At 49.9% G+C, this 23666-nt stretch overlaps 1 protein-coding gene across 3 annotated transcripts in view; it reads right to left on the bottom strand.

Moving 5' to 3' along the window:
• STRN3 (striatin 3) overlaps nt 1-23666 on the bottom strand; it is a 900588-nt gene that overhangs the window by 762964 nt on the left and 113958 nt on the right. The gene's annotated exons all lie outside the window — the stretch shown is intronic.

Below are 23666 nucleotides of genomic sequence, written 5' to 3' on the forward strand. Positions count from 1 at the left end.
GTGAGGGGGTGAATCTGGGTTAGGAGAGTGGTGTGGAAGGGGAGAAGGAATCCTTAAAAGAGAAGTTGCAATGTCTTTTTTTTTTGTTTGTTTTTAAAGGAAGTGGAGCTGGTACAGGTTTGCCCATTTTCCGTTTCTTTGGAGGGCTAAGTATGAGTTGACCTGTTTTAGGCTCTTTTTGAAGTGTTTTTTTGTGTTTGATCCGGTCGAAAAAGCTCCTCTGACGTATGTTCCTTCGGCGCCGATTTCTTCGGGTCCGATGGTTTGTGTGTTTGGAGTAGTTTTGTGCTCTTTAGGCCTGGAATCTGGAGTTTTCTTCCATTCCGGTATGGGCTTCGGTACCGGTTGTTTTTCCGGTTCCGATGGTGTTTTCGGATCCATAGTCTGAGCGCCAGTGGTGATCGGAATCAGGAGATTAGTCGGTTCCGAGGATTTTCTGGGATTTGAAGGCTGAGCGCCCGAGGTTTTTGCAACCAGGTGTTTGCTCGGTTCAGTCGATTTTTTTGGAGCCGGGGGGTCCATACCGAAGGCGTCAATGTGGAACTAGGTGTTGGTGCGGAGGAAGGTAGTGGTTTGTTTTTTGCTGCTGGGGATGGAGTTTCGGCACCAATGGCAGGCTGGCTCAATCCTGAGTGGCCTGAAGGCTTTTGTATCTGCTTCTTTGCCAAGCCCGAAGGCAGGGCATGAGAAGTTCTGTCCCGGTGTGCACCTAGTCCCAAAGGTGAAGGTGTGACCGAAGCCTTTTTGGGAAAGGGGGGTGGGGAGGGGTTGACGTCAGTACTTACGACCCTCTGCCCCAGAGTGTTGTCTTTGACGTCCGAGTCGTTGGCTTCGGAGGAGCTGATGGTGCTGTGTTGGATCTGCTCCTGCTCCGGTACATTGATGCCTTCCTGGAAGATGTAGTCGGGAATGGAAGTCTATGATCGAGCCATGGTTCTTCGAGCTAGACGATCCCGAATCGTCTTCTTGGAGCGGAAAGAGGACCAAGCTAGACAGTCTTTGGCCTCGTGCTCGGGTGAAAGGCAGAGGTTACACACCTCATGAAGATCGGCGTGTGGAAACTTGGATTCACATTTAGGACACTTTTTGAAGGGAGTCCTTTCCATGAGCCGAAGGCCTGATGGCGCAGGTAGGCCCGAAGGCCTGCGTCGACGACCGGAATCGAAGATTTGAAGTTTGGCGGGATGCGCGTCGAATGGGATCACAATCGAAACAACACCGAAGTAAGGGTGAAGGATTTCGCATCAAAAAGATGATCGGTAACAACACCGAGCTGGAGCGCGATGAACACATTCGAACCCCATGGGGGAAAAAAACAATCTGACGATGGAGTCGATGCCCATGCGCACTATTGTCCAAAGGAGGAGCCACCTATCTCATGACTTCCAAAGACTTTCCAAGACAACAACAAAGTGCAAACATCTGGGCCCAACACCAGATGGCGATCTATGCACGGTGTGTGATCTGCAGCTCGTATGTGTCGAACATAACGTTGTTCTAAAGGTTGAGCAAACTTGCTTTGAAGTGTATGTGGTACTCCTCGCACCTGGTCTGTGGTGTTACATGCATGTCACACTCCTCCCGCCTGGTCTGTGGTGTTACATGCATGTCGCACTCCTTGTGTCTGCGCAGGCGCAGGGCCCGAGCTGCGAGCCGGAGGAGACAGGGCGGGATTCAGACGCACGCGACTGGTTGGCTGGGAGCGCAGGGGAGGCCTGTGATTGGATCCTTCAAACAGGGAGAGCGGAGTTCAGTCAGAGTCCCGGAGAGGAAGAGACATGGAAGAGAGAGACTGCAATACCAATGAGAGACAGAGGAGAGAGAAGGACGACAGTGAGGGACAGAGGAGGGAGAAGGACAGTGAGGGACAGAGGAGAGAGAAAAAGGAGTGTGGGACAGAAGGACAGTGAGGAATAGAGGAGGGAGAAGGACAGTGAGGGACAGGAGAGAGAGAGAGAGAAGGAGGACAGTGAGGGACAGAGAACCAGGAGGTAAAAGAAGGAGTGAGGGACAGAGGAGAAGGACAGTGAGGGACAGAGGAGAAGGACAGTGAGGGACAGAGGAGAAGGACAGTGAGGGACAGAGGAGAGAGAAGGACAGTGAGGGACAGAGGAGAGAGAAGGACAGTGAGGGACAGAGGAGAGAGAAGGACAGTGAGGGACAGAGGAGGACAGTGAGGGAGAAGGACAGTGAGGAACAGAGGAGAAGGACAGTGAGGGAGAAGGACAGTGAAGGGTAGAGGAGGGAGAAGGACAGTGAGGGACAGAGGAGGAAGAAGGACAGTGTGGGACAGAGGAGGGTGAAGGACAGTGTGGGATAGAGGAGATGGACAGTGAGGGACAGAGAAGGGAAAGAGGTCAGTGAGGAACAGTTGGACAGAAAGGAGCAGAGTGAGGTAGAAGGAGGACAGTGAGGGACAAAGGAGGGAGAACAAGGACAGTGAGGGGCAGAGGAGGGAAGGACAGTGAGGAACAGAGGAGGGAAGAAGATCCTGTGAGGAACAGAGGGGTGAACAGTGAGGAACAGAGTGAGGTAGAAGATGGACAGTGAGGGGTAGAGAGAGGTGACCGGCTGTCCTTGGAAGGGCTGCCAGGGGCCCTCTGGGGGAGCGGAGGTCCTGAACGCCACAGGTCCATCTGGCACAAGGTTAGCCAACTCACACACACACAGCTTTTTTGCAAGGCCCATGAGCAATGGCAGTGCTATGCTACTCAGCCACTAAAAGTGTAACCGCTCTACTGAGAGGTACAAGTACTCTCCACTAAAGTAAGGCAGTCTTGCGCAAAGTGTTGATATTTTGTGGATGAACATTTAGCAGGCACGCTGAGAAGTGCTGGTACTGTCCCATTAAACATAGATTGGGCCTGTTGTACTAAAAATAACGTTCTTCTAAAGGTTAAGCAAACTTGCTTTGAAGTACTCCTAAAACCACATCACATGTGTATGTGGCACTCCTTGCGCCTGGTCTGTGGTGTTGCATGCATGTTGCACTCCTCGCGCCTAGTCTGTGGTGTTACATGCATGTGCATGTCGCACTCCTTGCGCCAAGTCTGTGGTGTTACATGCATGTGCATGTCGCACTCCTTGCGCCAGGTCTGTGGTGTTACATGCATGTTGCACTTCTCGGAGCTGGTCTGTGGTGTTACATGCATGTCGCACTCCTCGCGCCTGGTCTTGTGTGTTGCATGCTACACGTGCAGGGCGCGTCCAGCCGCTGAGGGGCTGGGGAGCCCGTGCCGGCAGCCGCTCTTCCCGCCTTTTACCTTGTGTCTGCGCAGGCGCAGTGCCCCGAGCCTGGAGCAGGAGGACACAGGGCGGGATTCAGATGCACACGATTGGTTGACTGGGCGGGCAGGGGAGGCCCGTGATTGGATCCTTCAAACAGGGAGAGCGGACTTGAGTCAGAGTCCCGGAGAGAAAGAGACATGGAAGAGAGAGACTACAATACCAATGAGGGACAGAGGAGGGAGGAGGACAGTGAGGGGTAGAGGAGGGAAAGAAGACAGTGCAGAACAAAGTTGGACAGTGAGGAACAGAGTGAGGAAGAAGGACAGTGAGGGACAGAGGAGGGAGAATAAGGACCGTGAGGGACAGAGGAGGGAGAATAAGGACCGTGAGGGACAGAGGAGGGAGAAGGACAGTGAGGGACAGAGTGGGGAAATAAGACAGTGCAGAACACAGTTGGACAGTGAGGAGCAGAGTGAGGTAGAAGAAGGACAGTGAGGGACAGAGGAGGGAAGAAGGACAGTGAGTAACAGAGGAGGGAAGAAGAAGGACAGTGAGGAATGGAGGGGTGGACAGTGAGGAACAGAGTTGGACAGTTAGAAACAGAGTGAGGTAGAAGATGGACAGTGAGGGGTAGAGAGAGGTGACCGCTGTCCTTGGAGGGGCTGCCGGGGGCCCTCTGGGGGAGCGGAGGTCCTGAGCCCCACAGGTCACTCACACCCCTCTCCCCCCCAAAAGAGGTCAGAGCTTCCAGAAGAAGAGGTGGCGCCTGGAAGAGGCCTTGAGATAAGAGGCCTGTGTGGTAAAAATAAGGGCCCGTGTGATGAGGGCGGGGCGACCTCAGCCCCACAGGCTGAAGGGCGGGGGGGTGCTTCTGCCCCTCTGGTGAAAGGTCTGGTGGAGCCCGTGTGATGAGGGCGGGGTGACCCCAGCCCCACAGGCTGAAGAAGGGTTGGGAAGGGGTGCTCCTGCCCCTCTGGTGAAAGGCCTGGTGGACCCCGTGTGATGGGGGTGGGGGGGGATGACCCCGGCCCCACATGCCGTAAGGCGTCTTCCTGTCCCTGTGGTGTAAGGCCTGCTGGTGACGTGTGGTAAAAGCTGGCAGGGGCCCTGTGTGGTAAAGGCTAGAGTGTAGAAAGAGTAAAGCCTGCGTGTCACGGGTGCCCTGGCCGCGGCCGTCAATCCCACTGGGTAACAAGGCCTCGAGCCCTGACCTGCCCACGGAGACCCTCCTGAAGGAAGCGCCATGGACGGAGCCGTTAGAGCTCAGCACTTCTACCTTCACCCTGTGTTTGTGCACAACTATATACCCAGCCCTTAGACCTTATTATAACCTGCGGCCCTGCTGGCTGCAGACGTAAGTGTTTTATTCCCCACTCTCTGCACTCTGGGATACATGCTTTTCGCTAAGGATGGAGTTTCCGGTGGTAAAAGCCCCCTGGGGCACGTCTGTGTGGTAAAGTCACTGGCTTAAGATCCTGCATCACCAGTGGATGTGAAATGACCCTGTGGTAAAAGGTGCAAATATCATGTAGTAAAATGTGGTAAAAAATGTGGCGGGTGCCGAACTCCCTGCTGTAGAAAAAAAATCCAAATATGATGTGGTAAATGTGGTAAAGTATCTTTGCGCTGCCCCCCCTGCCGTAAAGGATGTAAATATGAGGTAAATGTGGTAAAATGTGGCGTGCTGCACCACCTGTTGTAAAGGATGCAAAAATAATGTGGTAAATGTGGTAAAATGTGGCGGGTGCCGCACGCCCTGGTGTAAAGGATGCAAATATCATGTAGTAAAAGTGGTAAACCATGGCGGGTGCCCCCACTCCCCCGTGCGGTAAAAGACTGTTTGCTGCAGCCCCCTCCTCCCCCTTTGAAGATGGCTGCCCATTGTCCACACCCATGGCTGCTGCCCTCCCTTGTAAGCTTGTTGATTCACTGCGGAGATGTTTCTGCACTGGACGCTCAGCGTTCACTCATGGCTTGCTATCGTCTGGGAAAGTGATATGCAGCAAACGGAGGCAAACATTTGTGGCAAACTTTTATGGCAAACGAAGAGAACCATGTTCCTTCCCTCAGGGTGTTGGGCAGGACTTGCAAAGCATTCAAACCACGAGACAGTGTCCGAATCTTTATCCCCGCGCTCATGTTCACACTTATGGCGCACCAAGTATCATTTTATCGGCTCTGACTTTAATTTCTAAATTCAATGCTATAAGCAATCGGTTTCTTTTAATGCCACAGCATTTCGCATACGTCAGCGCCTCGCAGAGCTTGCTTTAAAACTGTACATTGCTCACTTCACGGACCACAGACAGGGTTATGCTACGCTGTAACTTATGACCCCACTGGAAGAACTCAATGCCAGAGGAAAGTAGAGAACATGTTGGTTCGATACAGTGCTTTAACTTAGAAACACTGAAAGGGGTAATGGGAGTGCGTCTAACAGGAGATCGTAAACCTAACACACGCAAACCAAAGTTAAACTAACTTTCATGTAACTGCACAACATTTACCTGGCCAAAATTTTCTTCGCTATACAAAACATGAGGTCAAGCTCCGTTGGTTGGTTCTCCAGTATCCAACAGTTCTTTAGTGAATCAAACAAACTAGCATCGATCTCGTGTTTTTGGGGGGCCAAGTTTTTCCAATTAGAAACACATGGCCCCATAAAGATAAGAAAGTGCTTTGCGACAGAAGCAAAGCAGGCGACCCAGTCCGGATCGGAGGTGAAAGTGAGTCAACAAAAAACCCTCATTTCCAATGGCAGGCCACCGTTTAGCATAAACGGTGACGCCAGCCAATGGAAATGAGGGGCGGGGCTTTGAGTCCCTTTCTGAAAACCCCTCATCCACAAAATCTCTCGCTGAGCGAGCAGCACTTCGCACTGCAACGCCACGCGAGACCTAACAAAAAGTCTGCTGAAATCAACTCTAGCAAGTTAATACGAGAGTCTCCTCCTGTGTCCAGCAGGACAGGTAAACTAAGAGTCTACCTTTTCATCACACAAGTGCAGTTGATCTTTATACTGCATATCATAGGTCAAGCCAAAAAGACTGGCTGAACACGGGAGGCCATAAAGGTCTCCCAACCTCTGGTAACAAAGTTGCTGCATAAAACAGTCCTAATTACAAAACAATTCTTCAAAGCAAGGGTCCTCCTCCAATTACAGAATGCAGATCACGATCGGGTCACAACTGGGGGGGAAAAACAGAAGGAAGGAAAGGCAAATGCTACTTATCAGTATGCATCTGTTCTTGGCATGTAGAGCTGCAGAACTACACTCTGTACATAAATCGCCATCTGGTGTTGGGCCTGGATGTTTGCAGTTGTTTTTCCTCTTGGAAAGTCTTTGGAAGTCACAAGGTCTGTGTCTCCTCCTTTGGATCGTATTGCGCATGGGCTTCGGCTCCATCCTCAGATTGTTTTTCGCCAGCAGGGAAATATGGAGCGTAGTGATTACAGTGAAGATGCCCATGTGTGTTGTATCTAAATAAGATAAGCTGGAACAGATAAAAGGTAGCCGGGGAGGCGAGTGGGCGTGTGTAGATCGGCAGCTCTACATGCCAAGAACAGATGCATACTGGTAAGTAGCATTTGCCGTTCGAGGCATATGAGCTGCAGATTACACACTGTGCATAGATTATATAGCAGAACCCATCATTAGCGGCGACCACCAGTATCTGTTGCAGTGGTTTGAAACAATGTCTTGAGTACACCCTGGCCCACACTAGCCTGTTGCTTAGTTTGCACATCTACACAATAGTGCTTAGTGAAAGTGTGCGGTGTTGACCATGCAGCTGCTCTGCAGATATCATCTAAGGGGATGTTCCCTAAAAATGCCATGGAAGCCCCTATTTTGCGTGTAGAGTGGGCTTTAGGGGGAACGGATAGCATTTGTTTTGCTTTGTGGTAGCAAATCTGAATGCATTTGACAATCCACCTAGCTATCCCCGACTTGGAGATGGGGTTGCCGTGGTGTGGTGGGGAGAAAGAGAAAACAGTTGTTTGGTCTTACGAAAGCGTTGTGTTCTCTCGATGTAGTAGAGTAAGGCTCGTTTGACATCTAATGTGTGGAGAGCTATTTCCGCAACGGTCTGTGGTTGCGAGAAGAATACTGGTAGTTCCACAGATTGGTTTAGGTGAAAAGGAGAAATGACTTTAGGGAGGAATTTTGGGTTAGTACGGAGAACAACCTTGTTATGGTGCATTTGGAGAAAAGGTTCTTGAATGGTAAGTGCTTGTATCTCACTGACCCTTCTGAGGGAAGTGATGGCTACAAGAAAGGCGGTTTTCCATGTTAGGAATGGAAGTTCACATTTGTGTAGAGGTTCAAAGGGAGGCCCCATTAGTCTGGTGAGAACGATGTTTAGGCTGCACACAGGGGAGGGTGGCACTCTTGGGGGAATTATTCTTTTGAGACCTTCCATGAATGCTTTTATGGCGATAGATGTTGCCTGTTTTGTAGATAAGCTGCTATGGCTGCAAGGTGCAGTCTAATAGACGTGTAGGCTAGATTGCATCTTTGTAGGTGTAGTAAGTAGCCTATGATGTGTTGAATGGACACATCTAGGGGATTGAAGCCATTGTTGTGACAATAGATCACAAATAGTTTCCACTTGGCTGCGTAGCAAGCTCTAGTGCTAGGTCGTCTAGATTCCCTAATGACGTTCATACAGTCTGGGGGAGATTTAGATAACCGAATTCTAAGATTTCAGGAGCCAGATCGCAAGGTTGAGCTGAGCTGGGTCCAGGTGCCTGATCTCTCCATGGTTCTGGGTTAAGAGGCGTGGAGAGAGGTGTAACTTTCGGTGCGATACTACGGATAGTTCCAGCAGTGTGGTGTACCACGGTTGTCTGGCCCAAGTCGGAGCTACTAGGATTAGTGTGAGGGAATGTTGTTGTAGTTTGCGCACCACTAGTGGAATGAGTGGGAGAGGCGGAAAAGCGTACGCAAATTTGCCTGACCAGTTCCTCCATATTGCATTGCCTTTGGACAATGGGTGTGGATACCTGGCGGCGAAGCTTGGGTATTTGGCGTTTTCGTGGGTGGCAGAAAGGTCTATCTGTGGATGCCCCCACATTTGAAAGTACGGGAGAAGAACTTGTGGATGAAGTTCCCACTCGCGGATCTGTTGTGTTTGTCTGCTTAGTAGATCGGCCATAGTGTTTTGGACTCCTGGGACATGTTGGGCTAGGAGAAAGATTTTTTGGGGGTATGACCCATCTCCATATGCTCTGTGCTAGCTGAGAGAGCTGCGGAGAGTGTGAGCCTCCTTGTTTTTGTATATAGTACATGGCTGTCATGTTGTCTGTGCGGACTAAGACTACCTTGCCTGAGATTGGTGTTTAAAAGGATTTTAGGGCTAAGAATATGGCTAGTAACTCCAGGTGGTTGATATGGAGTGACTTTTGTTGGTGTCCACCTGCCCTGCATGGTGTGATGTAGTAGGTGAGCTCCCCAGCCGGAGAGCGATGCGTCCGCTGTGCTTACTATCTGAGGAACCGGATCCAGGAACGGTCACCCTTTGGAAAGGTTTTTGGTGGTCCACCACTGCAGAGAGCGATGGGCACGACCGTCTACCAACACCAGATCTGTCAATTGACCCTGGGCCTGGTTCCATTGGCGCGCTAAGCACTCTTGGAGAGGGCGCATCTGGAGTCTTGCGTGTGGTACTATGAATATGCAAGAGGCCATCATTCCTATTAGTTGCATGAACACTCGAGCTATCCTGGCCGGACTGGGGTAGGCTAGCGCTTTTGAGGTGTCTATGGTGGCACCGAGGTACTGTTTTACGTGGGACGGTTGCAGATGGGACTGTGTGGTTTACTGTGAATCCCAGTTCGTGAAGTAGCTGGATAGTGGCGTGTATGTGTGTTGTACACACTGGTAGTATGAGCTGGGTTTTATTAGCCAGACGTCGAGGTATGGGAAGACATGGATGTGTTGTCTTCGCAGGTGTGCCGCCACTACTGCCAGGCACTTGGTAAATACTCTCGGTGCTGTGGTGACTCCGAATGGGAGCACTTGGAATTGATAGTGTTGTCCGTCCACTACAAATCTGAGAAACTTCCTGTGAGCGTTGTGAACAGGAATGTGCAAATAGGCGTCTTTGAGGTCCAGAGTGGCCAGGAAGTCGTTTTGGGAGAGCAGTGTAAGTACCTGCTGAAGTGTGACCATGTGGAAATGGTCTGAGTGTATATATTGGTTTAGGGGTCTGAGGTCTAGGATTTTTTTGGTTGGTAGGAACTAGTTCTATTGCCTCCTTTTGTAGGAGGGAGATTACCTCCTGCTTTAGTAATGTTAAATGTTGCTGTGACATTGGGCGTTGTTTGGGTGGAATGTTTGGGGGGGTAGATGTTAGTTCGAGGCAGTAGCCTGAACAAATTATTTGTGTTACCCATTTGTCTGAGTTGATGGTGGTCCAGACAGGAAGTAAATTGTGCAGTCTTCCCCCGACCGGAGTGGGATGGTCTGGGGGGAGTCGAGGGAAGTCATTGGGTAGGGGTGGAGGCAGAGCGGGAGGTGTTTGTCTTGCCTCTGCCTTTATTATTGTTGCCCCTGTAGCCGCCTCTTTGGTAACCCCTTGTAAAGGTGGATTGGGTAGGGGCTTTATATGAAGTGGAAGCGGTGTCAGAGGAGTAGCCTCTGGATGTGCTTCGAAAGGAAGAGCGCCAAAAGGAGCGTCAAAAGGAGCGCCTGGGAGGGTGCGACTGTAAGGCTCCCATAGACTTCGCCGTATCTGTGTCCTTCATTTTTTCTAGGGCCTTATGTACTTTTGGACCGAACAGATGTTCCTGGTCAAAGGGGTGGTTCAGGATGGCAGCTTGGACCTCTGGTTTGGAACCAGAAATCCTTAGCCAGGCATGGCGACAAAGGACGACGCTGTAGTTAATTGCCCTAGAGGCGGTGTCAGCTGCATCTTGGGCACAGCGGATGGAGGTATTAGTGATTGTTTTGCCCTCCTGAATTAACTCATTGGCTCTATTTTTATATTTGTCAGGGAGGTGTTGCATTATGGCTTGTAGTTCGTCATAATGTGCCCTGTCATATCTTGCCAGAAGCGCTTGTGTATTTGCGATGCGCCATATGTTGGCAGCCTGGAATGCAGTGCACTTGCCCGATGCGTACAAGAGTTTGGACTCTATCAGGTGGTGGTGCCTCGCCTGATGCTTGGGAGTTTGCCCACTTTCGTGCTGTAGACACTACCAGGGAATCTAGTGGTGCTGGCCCTCTGATGTAGGCAGGATCTGTGGGGGCGGCCTTATATTTTTTGGTCTATGCGAGGGTTGATAACCCTGGCCCTGACTGGATCTTTAAAGACCTCCGGCGCATGCTTGATAACTCCCTTGAGCATGGGCAGGATGGAGGTGGCCCTGTGTGTTGTGTCGAAAGTGTAAAGGAGGAAGTCTTCCTACACGGGGTTAGTATGGAGATCCACAAAGTGATAGTGGGCAGCCCTCTGGAGTAGGTGGTTGAACCCCAGTGAGTCTTCTGGTGGGGATGGTCTTGAAGGGTAGAGATCATTCTGTGGGACGTTAGGAATGTCAGGAATGTTATAATCGTCCCATGGATCTGGGGAGCCTGTAGGAGTGGGGTTCCCTGTAGGTTGGTCATGGGGCTCGTCCCCTATGTCATCATAGAAATCATTGTCATCACCTGGATAGGGTGTGGAGGAATGATGAGGTGGGGGAGGAGAAGGAGGAGGTGGAGGAGCTGGAGGTGGAGGAGCTGGAAGTGGAGGTATTCTCAAAGGGGAGATAGCAAAGTCTTTCCTCCTTGGAGGTGGAGCTGGGGCAGGCTTGTCCAGTTGTCTCTTTTTGATGCTGAGCATCAAATGTCCAGTCTTAAGATCCTTGACCAGTGTTTTTTGCAATGGATCAGGCTTAAAAAGTTCTTCAGAGAGTGGCCTGTCTGTCGGTGCCGAAGGTATCGGGCAGCAGGCTTCTTTGTTTTAGATTCTGCACTAGTTCGTTGTTTGGAACCATGCCACTTTGGAAGGGCTGGTTGGTCACTCGGCTCCGAGATGCTTTCCGGCTTCGAGATATGGGTGTCGATGGCCTTGTGTTTTTTGCCCGGCTCCGGGGACGGTGTCGGCACCGAGGAGCTGGTGCTTGTTTTCAGCGCCGAGTGCTTCGGTGTCGAGCACGGTGCCGAGGAGGAGGCCATTTTCTTTTTCGGCATCGATGCGAAGGATTGTTTTTCGGCACAGACGGTGGGCTGGCTCGAGCCCGAGCCGCCTGAAGGGTTGATAGGCTTCTTTACCGGTCCCGAAGGTGCGGTGTGGGAAACAATGTTCTTGGTCGTGCCTAGGCCCAGGGGGCGAAGGTGTGACCGAAGCCTTTTTGGATGCCATGAAGGGTGTGGGGTGGAGGTTGATGTCGGTACTCACGACCCTCTGTGCCGGAGTGATGTCCTCGACATCTGATTCGACTGCTTCGGAGGCGCTTACGAGGCCCTTGTCGGTGTGTTGTCCTTCTGGAGCGTCAACGCCTTCTCCGAAGAGGTCATATGGTATCGATGTCGACGAGCGTGCCATTGTTCTTCTTGCTCTGCGGTCTCGAATGGTTTTCTTGGACCGGAAGGATTTGCACGCCGGACAGTCTCGAGCCTCGTGTTCAGGGGAGAGGCAGAGGTTGCATACCTCGTGGAGATCGGTGTGGGGGAATTTGGACCCACACCGAGGGCACTTTTTAAATGGAGTCATTTCCATTAGCCAGGACTGGAGCTTGGGTAGGCCCGAAGGCCGTCGTCGACGACCGGAATCGAAGATCTGGATCGATGAGAGCCGCGTCGAGTGTGGAGATCGCGATCGAAAACAATACCCCGAAAAGGGGGAAGGATTGCGCGTCGATTGAAGAACTGGAAACTGTCCGGAACCAGAGCGTGAAGATCACATCCGAGCCAGATGGCAGAAAAAAACAATTGAGGATGGAGCCGAAGCCCATGCCCAATACGATCCAAAGGAGGAGTCACAGACCTATTGACTTCCAAAGACTTTCCAAGAGGAAAAAACTGCTAACACCAGATGGCGATCTATGCACAGTGTGTAATCTTCAGCTCATATGCCTCGAACCTGAGTTTTCTAATGCGATGGGTCATGTCGACAAGGGCTGATCCATTTAAGGGGAGGGATCATAGGTCTATGAATCCCGATTCTTCAAGGAAAATTTCACCCATACACAAAGTATGCACTCCAAACATCATAAAAGGATCCTAGTTCACATTGTCTGACAACACACTGAATAAATGAAATAAGTTTATAAAGCACTAAACAGCTGCTCCAGAAAGGAGCATCCCGGAGCTACGTGACGGTAAAAAGCAACTACTTTTATTATTTCCACTTATACAGCGCATGGCTACCCAACGGGTTTTCCAGCGCTAAGCACAGGTGGAAATGTCTAACTGGGAGATTAATATACCCAGGTCTTCAAGTTCGTGTGAAATAGCAGCAAAGACGTGAAGTGTCTTAAAGGTCGCAGAAGAGCATTCCAAAGTTTTGGGGAACAAGTATGCGAAGGAAAGGTCTCCCATATGCACCAGACAGTTTCTGGGCACCAGGCATAGAGCCCGACTACCTGATGTCCATGTCCATCTGGGCAGAGTCACCAGATCATGGCTGTAGTGAGGGCCTATTCCAGCCCTAGCTTAAGAAATAAAACAGAGCTTTGAATTTAACTCTTTCAATTGTGAACCAGTGTAGTTCTTGAAGGAAAGGTGAAACCGGGACATGCTTCGGGGGCCGCTATTAATGTCTCACTGTTGAATTCTGTACAACCTGCACACGACGAATAGAGGCCTTGTCGATTCCCAGATGGAGAATGTTACTGTACTCTACTAGAGAGTATCAAGACCTGAATTAGTGTTCTTTGCACCGAGTGGGAGTAATACAAATCTTCCTCGCCCAACTCATCACAGCACAACAAGTAGAGGCCACTTGGGGTCACATAGAGAGGTTTTAATCCAACCAATAACCCAAGCTTTATACTTTCGAAGAAAGTGATGAAAAAGCCCCCAAATACTCAGGGAAGTATTTGGACCAGAGAGCCGAGGATTCTTGCCAAGCACCATAATCTAGGTTTTGTCGCCATTGAGTAAGTGAGATACTATTCATCCAGGAAGCGACTCGTCTTAGACCAGCATCAAAGGCATCTGGGTTTTGCACCATAGCAGATGACAAGGAAGGATTATGTCACTTACCCTGTAGACATCTGTTCGTGGCATAAATGTGTAGATTCACATGCTTAGCATACTTCCGCCATCTAGTGTTGGGTCCGAATGTGTGCAAGTTGTTTTTCTTGTTAGAAGTGTTTCAAGTCACAAGGTGAGGTGACCCCTCCTCAGTGATAACGCGCAAGGGCATCTACTCCACAAGCGCAGGTCTTTTTAATCTTGGAGTTGCCAAGCAGTTTGTAGTTGGCCCAGCATAAACCTCTGCAGAGAAGAGATCTTTTGATTTTGTCACAGATGGAAGCCGGGCCTTTCACTGAGTGGCCATCAACGTTATCGTCAGGGCTCTGAATTTTATTCTTTGCTTGACAGTCAGTGTAGGTTTTTCGATTGGATTGCCTTTAAGAATATTCAGCACCTGTCTGGCTGCCACATTCTGAACCCACTACAATCTGTTTAACAAAGCTTGAGAAGATCCCAAAAGCAGTACGTTGGCTTAGTCAAGCCTAGATGTGATCAATGCGTGAACAATGATCTTTTGGATGGGTTCAGGCAGGAATCTGAGATACTTTCTTAGAGTTTTCAATAGGGAGTAACAGATTCCTGTGGTAGCATTGACAAACAAGTTACTTTACTTTGGTAATGATATATCTGTAGGAGACATATATTAGTTATGGATTCCTCACCTTAGAATTAACCCTCCCAGACTGGATCCGGAGAAAATTTCTTCAGCAGTACCCCTGCGCATCAGCTGGTGGCATCGGTCGACTCCACGTTCGTCGTTCAGGTTGTGATCGCCGGAATGATGTTGCAGTATCTACTTAAGACACCGCCCCTACGAGCGGACGTCAGTTCTTTACATGACATACCACGCCAGAAGCGCAGAGCCATGCAAGACACTGACCACTGGTGTATAAAACTAGTGCCCTGAAAGAGAGACCCTTACACTAGAAGTCAGTTCGCAGAACGGGGAGGATGGGTGGGGAGATGAGGAATCCATAACTAATATATGTCTCATACAGATATATCGTTACCGAAGGTAAGTATCTTGTTCATCTGAAAGACTATTAGTTATTTATTCCTCAACTTAGAATAGATACCCAAGCAATACCAACCCTTGAGGTGGGTCTGCAAACTAAGTTCACACCAGAAAGTCCTGGAGAACTGAACAGCCAAAGAAGCAGTCTCTTCAGACTTGGCTGTCCAGGCAGTAATGTTTGGTGAATGTGTGCAATGAAGCCCACGTGGCTGCCTGGCAGATGTCATGAAGGAGGACACCACGTCCCAAAGCAGTAGTGGCTGCCGTCGCCCCGGTGGAATGGGCACGCAGCCCCACCGGATGTTCCTTCTTTGCTAAGGAATAGAAGATTGTGATGCAAAGAATGACCCATCGAGAAATGCTCCGCTTTTGCACAGCCCGTCTTGCTTAGCGCCAACAAAGAGCTGGTCATACACCTGGAATTGTTTTGTGCGATACGGATAGATTAAAAACGCACGTTGTGGATGGAGACGGTGGAGCCTCTCCTCCTCTTTAGAAGGATGCGGGCGGGAAGAAAGAGTGCAAAGTGATGGTCTGTCCTATGCGGACGGAAGTAACCACTGTGGGAAGGAGAGGCGGCCTAGTGCGAAGGACAACCTTGTCTGGAAGAACAGTCAGGCAAGGAGATTTGAAAGAAAGATCTTGAAGCTCACTCACCCTGTGAGCAGAGGTGATGGCAATCAAAAAGGCAGTTTTGAGTGTCATAAGTCTGAGAGGACAGTTATGAAGCAGCTCGAAAGGAGCACACATAAGATAGGTCAGAACCAGATTCAAATCCCACTGGCGCATTATGAAATGGATAGGAGGAAACAAGTAAGTAATGCCCTTAAGGAAAACATTTACAATAGGGGACTTGAAAAGAGAAGGTTGATCTGGAAGGCGTAGACAGGCCGAAACGGCCAAAAGACAGCCCTTGAGTGTGCCCAGAGCAGAGCCCTGCTGGGCCAAGGAAATAATGGAGAGAGGAACCTCTGAAAGGGGGGCAGAAAGATGATCTACAGCCTTTGCTGCGCACCATGCCACAAATTTGTTCTATCTACAGGCGTACACCGTTTTGGTGGAGGGACGCCTAGCTGCCAAGATAACGTGACAGACTTCGGGAGGAAGGTCGAAAGCGGTCAACTGTCGCCGCTCAATCGCCACACAAGGAGGTGGAGGCTGGACAGGTTGAGGTGGAGGACCGTCCCCTGCTGATGGGACAGAACATCCTCCCGAAGGGGCAGTCTGATGGGAGGATTGATGCCCATGTGCAAGAGCTCTGGATACCAGACTATTCGTGCCCAGTCCGGAGCCACAAGTATGACCTGGGCCCGGTCACGGTTGATCATCTTCAGCACTATGGGTAGAAGTGGTATAGGCGGAAAGGTGTATAGAAGACCGCAACTCCACTCGTGATGAAAAGGGTCGCCTAGCGAGTGCTGCCTTGGAAATTCCAACGCGCTCAACTGCCGATATTGCGTGTTCTCTTCTGTGGCGAATAGATTTAACCAAGGCTCTCCCCACTGCTGAAAGAGACCTTGCACCACCTCCGAGTGAAGACACCATTCGTGATCCATCATGCACCTGTGGCTGAGTTTTTCTGTCCTGGCATTCAGTGATCCTGCGAGGTGTTGAACCACCAGGTACATGCCCTGATGTTCTAGCCATGTATAAAGACGAAGAGCCTCTTGCCATAGAGTCCACGACCCTAACCCGCCCTGTTTGTTCAGTACCACATGACGGTGGTGTTGTCTGAACACCTGCACTACTCTTCCTTTGACAGAGGGAAGGAACGCCTTCAGTGCAAGACTAATTGCCGAGAGCTCCAGAAGGTTGATATGGAGCCCAGAAGCCAACGGAGACCAGAGGCCTCTGATCTCCGCTTCCCGCATGTGGCCGCCCCACACCAGAAATGATGCATCAGTCACCACAGTGAACTATGGTTGGGGAAGGGAGAGGGATCTGCCACTGACCCAATCCTGGTTCGTTAGCCACTATTGGATCATCTCCACCAACTTTACCCCATACAACAACCAGATTTTCCTAGGTGACTTCAACATTCACTGGAAGGACACTAAGGATCCACTAGTGAATTGCTTTAAGGCTTTCCTCCAGGACCTCAACCTGAGCCAAGTCTGTAATCGTCCTACTCATATAAAAGGGCTCATCTTAGACTTAATCATAGGCAAGGAAAATACCATACTATTGGATTCTATTTCACCCTGCGACTGAACCGATCATCACTGCATCTCCTTCTCTATTGTTCTAAAGGCAACCATCCACAAAGGCCAGCCTCTGAAAGCTAAACATTGGATCAGAAACACCCTCAATCTCAATCCAGACAGGATATCTGCCACCAGCCTTAACTTCCTGTCTCCTCCCACTGATATGGTTGATGCTCAAGACCTCCCTAAGCACTACCTTAGCTCCATGTCTAACATCTATGGACTCCCTTGCCCCCAAAAAACTAAAGAGTCCAGATAAGTAAAACCAATACCTGGTTCAACTGAAGCCTTAACGAGAAACGCCGTGCCCTTAAACTTGCATAAAGACTGTGGAGACAGACCCCATCTCTTTCAAACCTTAAACTGTTGCGTAAAAAAGAAGGAACTACAATAGGTGCATCAGAAGTGCCAAATTATCATTTTTCCGTCAGCAACTGGACACAGCCTTCAACCGTCCAAAACTCTTTGAACTAGTGAAACAACAAACTAATGTAAAGCGTAAATCCTCCACATCTGACACTACAACCCTACCTAATTGTCAAACATTTTCCTCCTTTTTTTCTGATAAAATTAAGTCAATTGACAATGAGCGCCACATTGCTGTGAATTGTTTACCGCCTGAAACCCAGTCACAATGCACCTCCACTTCGCAAGAAATTTGTCCTAGCAACCTTCTCTTTAACCCTAAAAACAATGCCTCGTGGTCCATCTTTCAGACATTTGAGGTCACTGACATCTCAAAACTACTGTCTTCCACTAAACTTTCAAACCACTTCAGTGACCCTCTCCCCTCCAAATTCCTCAAGGAAACTTCACACCTCCCGATACCCCTATGGACAAGAATTATAAATGCCTCTCTTACACAAGGCACCATGTTGGAACGCCTCTTACTCAAGGCACCATGCCGGAATGTCTAAAAAGTGGACAAGTCACATCTATGCTAAAAAAAAGTCAGGCGCAAACCTCTACTCCCAACAATTTTCGCGCATTTCCAACATCCCAACATTAGCCAAGCTTGTGGAAAAATGTGTTCATCAACAACTCTGCAATCACATTGACCAGCACCAACTCCTCGACCACTGCCAATCTGGTTTCAGACCAGGTCACAATACTGAAACCGCCATAGTCCACACTGTCGATGATGCTTTACGCTTTCTCGATCATAATGAATCCTGTCTTTTAATCCTTCTTGACCTATCATCAGCATTTGACACAGTCAAACATGAAACCCTCCTGAACCTCTTAGAACTTTGGATGGGTCTCTCTGGTACTGTCTTAAAATGGTTCTACTCATTCCTACAAAACAGATCTCAACGAGTCCTAATCAATCAAGACTTATTCAAACAGACACCGGTCACTATCGGAGTTCCCCAAGGTTCTTCACTTTCACCCACTCTGTTTAATCCCTACATGGAACCCCTGACTGAAATCCTCAAACACCCCAACATCTCCTACCATACGTACGCTGATACGCAATTGTACATGAAGAATACCCCCTCCTAACAACATCAGCCCTCTCAATAACATCTTGAACAACACTTAACACTGGTTAACACTTTACCACCTCAAACTTAACGCCCTCAAAACTGAATTCCTATTAATCTCGCCTTCCAACACCACCTCTAACATCAAAGACTGGCTCCCACTACTCACAGCCTTGAACTTTACCTCACATATTGTTGATTCAGCAAAATCCCTAGGAATAACACTAGACAACAACCTCTCCATGATGAATCACATCAGCTCCACAACCAGAGCGGCCAATTTCCATCTCCACATCTTAAGAAAACTAAAGCCTTTCCTGCCCAATGCAGATCTCAAGATGGCGGTTCAGGCTCTTGTGATTTCCAAACTTGACTATGGGAATGCTGCCCTTGTTGGCCTACCGAAAATAAAACTAGCACCATTGAGGGCTACCCGTCATGCTGCTGCACGGCTCATCACAGGCATACAGAAAAATGATCACATCACCCCAGCCCTCCACTCTCTGAACTGGCTATCTTATGAATCTAGGATCTACCTAAAAATAGCATGCATGACATACAAAGCCATCCACCACAACACTTCTCGCTAACTGGCTCAGAAACTGGTGCTATCCGGAAGGAATAGAGCTTCCCGTAGTACATGCTCCCTACTGCAGAAACCCCAAATATTTCACAAAACGAAAACCTATAAGAGATTTCTCTGGAATTGCCCAAATAATTTGTAACTCTCTTCCCCCAGAGATCAGGACCATCCCTTCATTCGTTCTTTTCAAAAACGAAGTAAAAATGAGACCACTGAATAATCTCCTTCCTATCAGAGGCGACTATCCATGCCAATTTGATTTCTTTGGTGTTTTCACTACGTCTCTTTGCATTATCATTTCATGGTGATTATTCTATATTTTGCTCCTTGTATATTTATTGCTATTTATTAGGTTGTACGGCGCTCTGACACCAACATTTTGATCATGTTCGCGCTTTATAAAACGTTATAAATAAAAATACTTCAATTGGTGTGCAGTGCCCTCCGAGATCTGGACGCAATCTGAAAGATTTCCCTAATGCTGTGCCCACTGGAACTGAAGGTCCCACTGCACAGCCCGCATATGCCACCTGGCATAGTCCACCAGCAGGATGCAGTAGGCCATGAGGCCCAGTAGATTCAGGGTCATTCTGACCAAAACCCGGGATAGAGGCTGAAAGATCGAAATCATAGCTCAAATATCCCGGACTCGCTGCTCAGGAGGATAAGCCAGAAAATGAGCTGTGTACAGAACCTCTCTGATGAAAAGGATCTTATGAGAGGGAATCAGGTGTGACTTCGGCACATTGATGGTGAACCCCAGCGAATGCAGGCGGTCGTCTGTACTCTGGAGGTGGTAGACAGCCTGGGGCGAGCCCGCCTTCAACAGCCAGTCGTCGAGATAGGGGAAGACTGGAGCACCTGATCTGCACAGATGAGCTGTGACCACCGCCATCACTTTCGTGAACACCCGAGGGGCGCTGGTAAGGCCAAAGGGGAGCACGGTAAACTGAAAGTGATCGTGGCCTACCGTGAACCGCAGGTAACGCCTGTGGGTCGGCAGGACAGGGATGTGAAAATAAGCGTCCTCCAAGTCCAACGCTACCATCCAGTCTCCAGGGTCGAGGGCAGACAGGACCTAAGCCAATGTCAACATTTTGAACTTCTCCTTCCAGAGGAAGCGGTTGACGTTCCTGAGATCCAAGATATGACGCAGGCCCTTGTCCTTCTTGGGCACCAGAAAGTAGTGGGAATAACAACCATGACCTACTTCTGGGGCAGGTAGAGCCGTCACTTCCTGGCGGAGAAGGGCCAAGTGATCCTCTGACATGTGATGGAATTGATGTGGCATGAATAGGGGTAGTCTCGAAGGGGAGGGAGTATCCACTTAGAACTAGCTGCAATACCCACCTGTCCGACGTGATGTTGAGCCTGTGGGGGAGGTGACAGTGGATCCTGCCGCCCACTGGAGAATGGTGGGATTGGAAGGTTGGACTAGGGGGGCTTGGAGGCTGCTGCAGAGGGGGCGCTGGTGAACTAGCCCGCACCCTGGCCCCCAGATCCACAACGGTGGGTCCCCGGCCGCGCAGAGGCCAGACAGCTTGCGCAGGCCTGCGGCTCCTCAAAGAACTTGGCGGGGCACCCCTTCCAACACCACAAAAGGGGCGAAAATCAGCCTGCGGGGGGCAAGAGGTAAAAGCGAGGCCCAAGGACCTTGCCGCAGCCCTGGAGTCTTTAAAGCGCTCAAGCGTGTTGTCTGCCTTGTCGCCAAACAAGCGACAGACATCAAAGGGCATGTCCAAAAGTCTAGCTTGGACATCATCAGAAAAGCCAGTGGACCTCAGCCGGGCGTAGTGTCTCAGGGCTCCCAACGTTGAAATCGTCCTGCCCAGCGAGTCGGCAGTGTCCAGTCCACATCGTATGGCGAACTTGGCTGCATCTCTCCCTCTGGCAACTGCACAAGAGAGCCAGCCCGGGCCTCCTCCAGGCACTGTGGCAGTACCTGCACCACCGTGTCCCACACAGAATAGAAGTAACGGCCCAAGAGACATGCAGTGTTCACCAACCGCAGTCTTAAGCTAGAGGAAGAAAACATTTTCTTCCCAAGATGGTCCAGCCTCTTGGATTCCCTATCAGGTGGAATGGTAGGCAATGCGCTCTTGGAAGTTGAGGCTTGGACCATCAAGCGCTCGGGGGTAAGGTGTTGGGAGAGGAAAATGGGGTCCCCGGAGCCGGGCGGGGGCGTCCAGCAATGATTCTATCCACAGGGGACCCTGTGTTGGGCTTGGACCAAGTGCCCAAAAAGACATCCGTGAGGGCCTCATTGAACGGCAGCAGGGGCTCCGAAGAGGCCCCTGCCGGTTGAAGCATCTTGGTCAGGTGGTTGGTCCTGACCACTACCGTAGGAAGCTCAAGATTTAGGGCCTCAGCCGCCCTACGCAACACCAATGTATATGAAGCACCCTCCTGCATAGCCACGGTAGGGGGAGATAGCATGCCAAAGTCTGGAGAGGTGTCCAGACCACTGGCCTTACCCAACTCCTCTCTCCAGACCACTTCTTATAACTGGTCTGCCAGAGTGTCCACAGACCCCCTCCCAGTCCTCCTCACCCTCCTCTGGTAGCCACTCAGGGCGATAGGTAACAACAGGGGAGAACAGGCGTATAAGAGTACCGGTTGACGCCAGTCGTGCTCCGTGTCCACATCAAGTGGGAGACTGGGGTCGGCGTTGGTTGTTGGGCACAAAACGGCGTCGGAGGCGTCAGCAATGGATTCGGCGCCGGAGATGTTGCAACGTCGACCAGAGCTGATCCGGATCCAGGCCTAGATCCCTGGGGGTCCTGCGGTGCTGAAGCTGCCGGCATCAAAGGCCTAGAACCCCCAGCCGTGCCTAAGGGGCCCGAAGGCACGCCGGCAGAGTCAGGCTGCCCAAAGATGGAGTGGAGGGCTTCGTAAAAGCTACTAAGTTGGGCATGGGTCGCTCCGGCTCCTGGGAAGGGAGAGAACGCAGGAGTCGACCCAACAGGCTCAGCGGGCAGAGCCGGGCGACAACCTTCCACATCCAGTGTCGCATCGGCCGATGGACGGGGAGAACGCCAAGAGCGACAGTGCTTCTTTGCCTTCTTCTTGCGCTTCGACTTACCCAGAGATTAAGACTTCAACAAGGAGTGGTGATGGGGATGGCTCCGGGACCGGTGCCATGACCTCCCTCTCGACCGGGACCTCGAGCGGCGCAGAGCCGACTGCCAGGCCTCCAGAAACTTTCTGGAACGCTCCCGCAAAGACTTCGGGTCGAGGTCGCGCTTCAGACACCAGAGGCACACAAGATGAGGGTCCGTCTACGACATCAGCTTGTGGCAGGAGCCACAAGGCTTGAAGCCGGTCCGCCAAGATGACATCCCTGTGCACCAGGATTCGGATGACTCGAAAAGATGTCGACAAAAAGTCGAAAAAAAGAGCGTCAAAAAGTGACTGGAGGTACCGCTCTCTCTGGATCTGCGCTAGTTGGCACGGAAAAAGAAAATGGACGTCAACGCGCAGGGACGGTAGATACTGCAAAATCATTCCGGCAAACAAGAAGCCAACGACGAACGCGGAGTCGACCGACACCACCTACCAACGTGCAGGGATACTGCTGAAGAAAAATTCTCAGGATCCAGTCTGACGCCTGGGGTTAATTCTAAGGTGAGTAATCCATAACAAATAGTCTTTCAGATAAAAAGCTTAAATGAGAGAGCATTGTCTAGCTTGACCCCCAGACGTTTCGAAAAAGTAGATGGCACTGGGGGGAAACCCATTTCATGCGGCCACAGATTAATGCAATCCAGTATGGTGGGGGGGGGGGGGGGGGGGAGTCAAAAATCGGAATTTCAGATCCTGATTTTGAGTAAGGTTCACACCAAAAACATAATGAAGCACACACTTTGGGGGAGTGAAAAGTCCAGTTAGGCAAGTAGCAGTCTATGAATTTTATAGAAAAGAATTAGCGGAATTTCAGATCCTGATTTTGAGTAAGGTTCACACCAAAAACATAATGAAGCACACACTTTGGGGGAGTGAAAAGTCCAGTTAGGCAAGTAGCAGTCTATGAATTTTATAGAAAAGAATTAGCTGAACACTCCACTAAGCATCAGATAAAAAGACGGGTCACACCATAAAATTTAACTTAGCAATCACCAGTATTTACTAGGAGTGGAAAGAGGATGTCCTTCATTTGACTACAGAAAGCAACACTTTGAGTAAGATCTGCCGTTCTCTATTCGAATTCAGAGAGATGTTGAAATTTGCCATGTTCCTCCTCCTTTGAGCTCCAACTACCCCCAAACAATAATTTTATATTCAGCAACTGTAAAGCAATGTACACATAACTTGGGGTACAGGAGTACAAAATCAGCTTCAATTTTATTCCACCAAGAAATTAATATTTAACATTTAAAATCTGAACAGACTGCTGAAATAGAGTGCTTGCTTTGGACCCCCAATTCCAGAAACAGTTGAAAAATAATCCTGGTGGACCCTGAGCCAGAGGATTAAGAGATCCTGAGACCTAGGTGTGGAGACAAAAACCATAGTGGGGGGAAAAAAAGAAAGAATAAAAAAACAGTCTTGGAGGTGAAGTGGTTTTGAAAAGGAATCTGACTTTTCTCAAGATGCCATCTTCAGATGTGCTACAGTGTCATATTTGGCTGCTTAATATCAGAGGACATATCACTGCCCTAGTGTTGCATGCTATAAGACACTGTTCATCGTGGGGTGTGCATCAACCCACATTATACAGAATTTTAAGTGCAGTGACAGACCGTGGAAGTGCTCCTCTACTTAAGCAACAGCCGCCTTTAGATTGGTCCAGGAAGTAGCAGGGAATACACACGGTTTGCTAGCCTCCCAAAAGCAAGGTATCCTTCTCAAATCCTACAAGTATGAACTGTCAGTAAGAATATAGGGGATAGGAGTTGGCCTAACGGCTAGGGCAGTCGACCTCAAATGTGGGAAACTGGGTTCGACTCTCGGCAAGGACGCTGAACAT

Source organism: Triturus cristatus, chromosome 9 (genome assembly GCF_964204655.1).
Source record: "Triturus cristatus chromosome 9, aTriCri1.1, whole genome shotgun sequence".
Classification (NCBI taxonomy): Eukaryota; Metazoa; Chordata; class Amphibia; order Caudata; family Salamandridae; genus Triturus; species Triturus cristatus.